This window comes from Salarias fasciatus, chromosome 15 (assembly GCF_902148845.1).
Source record: "Salarias fasciatus chromosome 15, fSalaFa1.1, whole genome shotgun sequence".
NCBI lineage: Eukaryota > Metazoa > Chordata > Actinopteri > Blenniiformes > Blenniidae > Salarias > Salarias fasciatus.
In genome coordinates, this window is record NC_043759.1 from 2,003,980 (window position 1) to 2,012,192 (window position 8,213).

Sequence of the window (8,213 nt, forward strand, 5' to 3'; positions counted from 1 at the left end):
GTGGGTGGCGGGGGGTCCTGGATGTGGGGTTCGGTGTTCCCTCGCCTTCCGGGGGGTCTCCCACAGGACATGACGGTTGGATGACGTGGGAATGTGAGTGTGTTTGGAGTAGGGTTGACTTTGTGTGTGCGTGTGTGCGTGCGTGCATGTGTGTGTGTGTACGTGTTTGCTAGCGTGTGTGAGTGTGTCAGAATGTGGGGGTGTGTTTGGTTTAGGGATGAGTGGCTGTGTGTGAGAGAGTGTGCGTGTGTGTGTGTGTGTGTGTGTGTGTGTGTGTGTGTGTCAGCGTGAGTGAGTGGGTGTAAGTGTTGGGTTGGGGGGGAGTGAGGTGGGAGAGGACAGGGTGGGGGGGAGGACGGGTGGGGGGGGGGTGATGCCCTGGATCTCGGGGTGCATGGCCGGAGCGCTGGGGGGGGTACTGGCCTGGGGTGGGTAGCTGCCTGTGTGGGCTGGTTCGCCCGGGGGGGTCATGGCCCTCCACCTGTGTGGGGGGTCGGCTCTTGGGCTCTTGGGCCTCGGGCTCTCGGCTCAGCCCGCCCCGGGCGTCCGGCGCCCGGGGTGGACCGGCTCCTGCCGGTCGTGGCTCCGCGGGGCCCGGGCCCCGGGACCGCCGGGGTCCCCGGCCGGGGCTTTCCTCTGCCCCGTTTCTGGACTGGAGGGGGGGCGTCTGCCTGGGGGGGCGGCTTGGATCCGGGCTCTGGGATGACCGCCGGCTGTCTGGGCTCTGAGGGCCTCTCTGGCCTGCTTCTGGCCTTCTCAGAGGTCAGAGGTCATATATGCATGATCACTATCACCATCACTGTCACCATCATATTCACATGATCACGCTGATCTTTAATCACTCTTCACATACTGGGTTACCTTGTCTTCTTGTGGTGGTCAGAATAATGGTGATCTGTAGCTGACCTCTCTTGATGCACGCTCTGAGGTTACTACTAGTTACTACTAGTTACTACTAGTTACTAGTCTGTTCACTACTATGGTTCATCAGGGGGAAAAAAAAAAAAGAAAAAAAATTATATAAATGTATGGTTCTGTCCGTTTTTGTGTTGGTTGTCGGCTCTGTTTTGTTGTTGTCTAGAGTGGGGTTTGGGATGGTTCTTGGTTGCGTGTGGTGCGTCGACAACACTGTTTTGTATTTGTTGTGAATTTGTACATAGGTTTAGTCTGGTTTCTGTTTTCCTGCTCTGTGAAATCTGTGTTCATCTCCATCCTGATGTAGAAACCACATCTAGAAATCAATCAATACAAAACATTTAATCCAGAAGCAAAATCATCCTGATGTCGAAGTGTATTGATTCGGGTTAGGGATCATAATGTATTGATTATATATCTGGATGAAGAAACAACTCAGCTGTATATTGTGAAATAAAATCATTGCTTTCAGTCAAAACTGCTCTGTTGGCTTTTTCACAGAATAAAACAAAGCGTGTGCACGTGTCTTTATGTGTATGTATGAATTCATGTATGTATGTCTATTTGTGTCTGTATATATGAGAGAGAGAGAGAGAGAGAGAGACAGAGAGAGGGAGGGAGGGGAAGGAGGAGCTCGGTTCTGGGGGTAACGTTTTGCAAAAGTAACGCAAGTACAGTAATATATTACTATTTGTTGTAATGCGGTAATAAGAGTTACTATTACATTTCGGTAATATTTTACGCGAAGAAAACCCGCGGGAAAAAAAAAAATGTTTGTTGAGTTATTTCCTGTTGCTCGAATGGCGAAGATGAATACAGACGCAGATTCAACGTCTGTGAGATGGACATATAGTCTCACTACTTTAGTCTTGCCAGAGAAAAGGGGAGGAACATAATGGTGAAGTGTCATCTGTGTGCGACATGACTTGAAGAAACAGCTGGACCGGAGCCGCGACACTGAGCTGGGAGAGAGAGAGAGAGAGAGAGAGAGACTGCCATGGCTGTAGGGAAGAGGAAGAAAGCAGGACGAGCTAACAGAACGCTAAAGAAACTAAAGTTCTGTTTCTCTCGGCTTGTGTTGTGCCGAGTTTCTTGAAGCCAAACTTTACAAACGACTAACAAAGACTGAGAAATTATTTCTTATTATTTCAATACGTTATTTCAATTAGTATTTAACACAGTACAACAACAGAGACAGGTTTGCCTCCACAGCTTAAAGCAGCACTGAGTGGAAATAGAGGGAAAGTCTTGTCTTAGTTGAGCCTCTGCGATGGAGAGCCGGCTGCTGCTCTGCTGTTTTTCATATCAATAGTCTTACAGTTTCAATATTAACAGCATCTCTGTCATAACCTACCAGACTGCTCCTTTTTCTGCTTTTGTGGTTCTGACACCGATTCTTTCTTATTTCATTGCACCCTGAGTCCTTGTTTTAGTTTTAGTGTCTCCATAAGGCCCTAACAGGAAGAGGAAGAGATTTCTTGATGACATTTTATTCCGGCATAGGAAAGTTACTGTATATACATATCAAATAGAAGTGGTCTGAAAACAAACAGAAAAGAAAGCAAATAATAACTAGCAACTAAGTTCAACATATAAAGTATGTAACACAACAAATGCAGCCTCTCTGCAATACTCCAAATACACAATATACTATAAAACAGAACCAAACACTGGATTCTGATTGAACAAAAGGAAAGCTACAGCGGTGCAATGAACCAATTTAGAGTCATAAACACATTTAAGAACACAAAGTTGCACCCAAACCTAGTAAAACAAAGACACACGTACTTTCTCCTCATTTACACACTTCCAAAATAAAAGAAAGGGGTTTGTTCTTTACCGTAATTGGTCTTGGCTCTTCTGACATGCAGCAGACAGCAATATAGAAACCTGTCACTAGAGGGAGCACTAGCATGCTTGGATTTCTCACACATATTGTACCTGTGTGTGTGGTTTGTGTGTGCATGTGAGTAGTTAAATGTTTGTATATGTATGTGTGTGTCGGAAAATGTGTTTGTGTATGTGTGTGTACAAGTGTGTGGTTAAAAAAATGTGGTTGTATGTATGTGTAAAAATGTGTGTGTGTGTGTGTGTGTGTGTGTGTGTGTGTGTGTGTGTGTGTGTGTGTGTGTGTGTTTTTGTACATACCCATAAGTAAGGATCAAAATCTGTTTGTCACCAACAGAGTGAGGACATGTTTGCCTTTTCAAAAGGCCTTTTTTGACCTTTTTGAGGTTCAGACTTGGTTTTTGATTTAGAGTTCCAGTTGGGTTTAGGTTAGGTTTAGGGCAGAGGTCAGGGTTAGGCATTTATTTTTGATGGTTAGGGTTAGGGTAAGGGGCTAGGAAATGCATTATGTCAATGAGTGTCCTCACAATGATATAAGTACAAGTGTGTGTGTGTGTGTGTGTGTGTGTGCGTGTGTGTGTGTGTGTGTGTGTGTGTGTGTGTGTGTGTCAGCGTGAGTGAGTGGGTGTAAGTGTTGGGTTGGGGGGGAGTGAGGTGGGAGAGGACAGGGTGGGGGGGGAGGACGGGTGGGGGGGGGTGATGCCCTGGATCTCGGGGTGCATGGCCGGAGCGCTGGGGGGGGGACTGGCCTGGGGTGGGTAGCTGCCTGTGTGGGCTGGTTCGCCCGGGGGGGTCATGGCCCTCCACCTGTGTGGGGGGTCGGCTCTTGGGCTCTTGGGCCTCGGGCTCTCGGCTCAGCCCGCCCCGGGCGTCCGGCGCCCGGGGTGGACCGGCTCCTGCCGGTCGTGGCTCCGCGGGGCCCGGGCCCCGGGACCGCCGGGGTCCCCGGCCGGGGCTTTCCTCTGCCCCGTTTCTGGACTGGAGGGGGGGCGTCTGCCTGGGGGGGCGGCTTGGATCCGGGCTCTGGGATGACCGCCGGCTGTCTGGGCTCTGAGGGCCTCTCTGGCCTGCTTCTGGCCTTCTCAGAGGTCAGAGGTCATATATGCATGATCACTATCACCATCACTGTCACCATCATATTCACATGATCACGCTGATCTTTAATCACTCTTCACATACTGGGTTACCTTGTCTTCTTGTGGTGGTCAGAATAATGGTGATCTGTAGCTGACCTCTCTTGATGCACGCTCTGAGGTTACTACTAGTTACTACTAGTTACTACTAGTTACTAGTCTGTTCACTACTATGGTTCATCAGGGGGAAAAAAAAAAAAAAGAAAAAAAATTATATAAATGTATGGTTCTGTCCGTTTTTGTGTTGGTTGTCGGCTCTGTTTTGTTGTTGTCTAGAGTGGGGTTTGGGATGGTTCTTGGTTGCGTGTGGTGCGTCGACAACACTGTTTTGTATTTGTTGTGAATTTGTACATAGGTTTAGTCTGGTTTCTGTTTTCCTGCTCTGTGAAATCTGTGTTCATCTCCATCCTGATGTAGAAACCACATCTAGAAATCAATCAATACAAAACATTTAATCCAGAAGCAAAATCATCCTGATGTCGAAGTGTATTGATTCGGGTTAGGGATCATAATGTATTGATTATATATCTGGATGAAGAAACAACTCAGCTGTATATTGTGAAATAAAATCATTGCTTTCAGTCAAAACTGCTCTGTTGGCTTTTTCACAGAATAAAACAAAGCGTGTGCACGTGTCTTTATGTGTATGTATGAATTCATGTATGTATGTCTATTTGTGTCTGTATATATGAGAGAGAGAGAGAGAGAGAGAGACAGAGAGAGGGAGGGAGGGGAAGGAGGAGCTCGGTTCTGGGGGTAACGTTTTGCAAAAGTAACGCAAGTACAGTAATATATTACTATTTGTTGTAATGCGGTAATAAGAGTTACTATTACATTTCGGTAATATTTTACGCGAAGAAAACCCGCGGGAAAAAAAAAAATGTTTGTTGAGTTATTTCCTGTTGCTCGAATGGCGAAGATGAATACAGACGCAGATTCAACGTCTGTGAGATGGACATATAGTCTCACTACTTTAGTCTTGCCAGAGAAAAGGGGAGGAACATAATGGTGAAGTGTCATCTGTGTGCGACATGACTTGAAGAAACAGCTGGACCGGAGCCGCGACACTGAGCTGGGAGAGAGAGAGAGAGAGAGAGAGAGACTGCCATGGCTGTAGGGAAGAGGAAGAAAGCAGGACGAGCTAACAGAACGCTAAAGAAACTAAAGTTCTGTTTCTCTCGGCTTGTGTTGTGCCGAGTTTCTTGAAGCCAAACTTTACAAACGACTAACAAAGACTGAGAAATTATTTCTTATTATTTCAATACGTTATTTCAATTAGTATTTAACACAGTACAACAACAGAGACAGGTTTGCCTCCACAGCTTAAAGCAGCACTGAGTGGAAATAGAGGGAAAGTCTTGTCTTAGTTGAGCCTCTGCGATGGAGAGCCGGCTGCTGCTCTGCTGTTTTTCATATCAATAGTCTTACAGTTTCAATATTAACAGCATCTCTGTCATAACCTACCAGACTGCTCCTTTTTCTGCTTTTGTGGTTCTGACACCGATTCTTTCTTATTTCATTGCACCCTGAGTCCTTGTTTTAGTTTTAGTGTCTCCATAAGGCCCTAACAGGAAGAGGAAGAGATTTCTTGATGACATTTTATTCCGGCATAGGAAAGTTACTGTATATACATATCAATAGAAGTGGTCTGAAAACAAACAGAAAAGAAAGCAAATAATAACTATCAACTAAGTTCAACATATAAAGTATGTAACACAACAAATGCAGCCTCTCTGCAATACTCCAAATACACAATATACTATAAAACAGAACCAAACACTGGATTCTGATTGAACAAAAGGAAAGCTACAGCGGTGCAATGAACCAATTTAGAGTCATAAACACATTTAAGAACACAAAGTTGCACCCAAACCTAGTAAAACAAAGACACACGTACTTTCTCCTCATTTACACACTTCCAAAATAAAAGAAAGGGGTTTGTTCTTTACCGTAATTGGTCTTGGCTCTTCTGACATGCAGCAGACAGCAATATAGAAACCTGTCACTAGAGGGAGCACTAGCATGCTTGGATTTCTCACACATATTGTACCTGTGTGTGTGGTTTGTGTGTGCATGTGAGTAGTTAAATGTTTGTATATGTATGTGTGTGTCGGAAAATGTGTTTGTGTATGTGTGTGTACAAGTGTGTGGTTAAAAAAATGTGGTTGTATGTATGTGTAAAAATGTGTGTGTGTGTGTGTGTGTGTGTGTGTGTGTGTGTGTGTGTGTGTTTTTGTACATACCCATAAGTAAGGATCAAAATCTGTTTGTCACCAACAGAGTGAGGACATGTTTGCCTTTTCAAAAGGCCTTTTTTGACCTTTTTGAGGTTCAGACTTGGTTTTTGATTTAGAGTTCCAGTTGGGTTTAGGTTAGGTTTAGGGCAGAGGTCAGGGTTAGGCATTTATTTTTGATGGTTAGGGTTAGGGTAAGGGGCTAGGAAATGCATTATGTCAATGAGTGTCCTCACAATGATATAAGTACAAGTGTGTGTGTGTGTGTGTGTGTGTGTGTGTGTGTGTGTGTGTGTGTGTGTACTGACAGTGGTTAAACTAAGAATTGAGCACATCACCATTTGTCTCAGTTACTATTATTCTAAAGTTGTTATTGACGTGAAAGTTTCACCAGACGTCAGAAACAGCTCCTGAAATCCACACATATAGAGGAGTCAAACCTTAGACTGATCCAGAAGTGAGGTGAAGTGCCTTAATGTGAAATGACACAGGGAATGAACGCGAGATGAAAGGATGGTGCATTAGGAGTGAAGACAGCAGCTGAAATCCGTATCAGTAGGTAGAAAACAGTCCTCAGAACCAACTGAAGGTCTGTGAGGAGTCTCTTCACCAGAGTGTCACACAGGAGACATGTCACGGTGGGCCAGGGGTCCCTGGTGGAGACATTCAGAAAGGCCTGGAGTCAGCTGGTGCAGCTGATCCAAAGAAAACCTCAACCGCCACGTCCGGTATGTCGGCTCACCCTCCACCACTCCACTGCTGAAGAAAGACGTGTTGAGGTGTGGTGAACAACATCTGGACAAGCCTGGGAACTACATGAGACCAAAGTCTGACTGGATCCAATAATGCACACCAAGAGTGAGGTATGGAGGAGGGAGCATCATGGTGAGGGGCTGCTTCTCAGCCTGGAAAACAGAGACCTGAAGGGAGGGAGGGAAATGTTCCAGATAAACATCTGGCAGGATGATGAAGACGGAACGAAGGTGGACCTTTCAAAAAGACAGTAAAACAGCCAAGGAAACTCTCAGCTGGTTTTAGGAGGAAGACAATAAAGCTGCTGGAGGAGCAGAAAATCAGCTGACTGGATCACATCATTACACTTCACCTCATTTCTGGATCCATCTGAGGTTTGATTCCTCTACATGTGTGGCTTTCAGGAGCTGTTTCCAACATCTGGAGAAACTTTCATGTCAACAACAGCTTTAGAAATATATCAACTGAGGAAAATGTTGAGGTGTTCAGTACTTCTTGAACCTGCAGTCCATGTATGCAGCGTTGTATAAACACGGCTAAACACACGAGATCCCATGAAGTGACTGTTCTGCTTTTCAGGACGTTTCTCATAAATCTTCACAGCTCAGCAGATTCCTTTAAAGTGGAGCTTGTGTCTGTTTCCGTGTGACGACAGCGGCTCTGAGCTGCGGAGGCGGGGGCGTGTGTGTGTGTGTGTGTGTGTGTGTGTGTGTGTGTGTGTGTGTGTGTGTGTGTGTGTGTGTGTGTGTGTGTGTGTGTGTGTGTGGGGCCTGTTGAGGTCACGCCTCTGGCCTAAAAAGGCGAAGCGCTCCGGCAGCGGCGCGCGGCTCTAAGAATAACCCGGAGCGCCTCAATGTGGCGGCGTGGAATCAGACTGCAGCGCTCTGCTGCCTGGACGGGACGCCGACGTCGGGATTCACCAGCTTTCTGGAAGTTTGCTTTGGTGTGAAATCAGAGTGACCGAACCCCCCCAAAAAAACCCCCCACCCCCCCACCCCAGTCCTTGTACCCCCTCCCCTCCCCCTTCAAGTGTCGACCAGCAGAGGAGATAAAGTTACCTCCAAACTCCGCTGATCTAAATCGGTCTGTGTGGTGTTGGGTGGGGGCGGGTGGGGGTGGGGGGGTTGAGGTGGGGGGGTTGTCTTGATCTACAGCTCTAACCAGGCCAACAGGCACCGGCAGTGACCACCTCGTCTCCTGAAACCTCGTCCACCGGGAACCGAGTCGGACCACTAACCCCCCCTCCCCCCCAAAGAGGACGGAGACAGAGCAGGTTGACCCCCCCCACCCCCACCCCCACCCCACCCCCCACCCGGGATGGACACGGAGG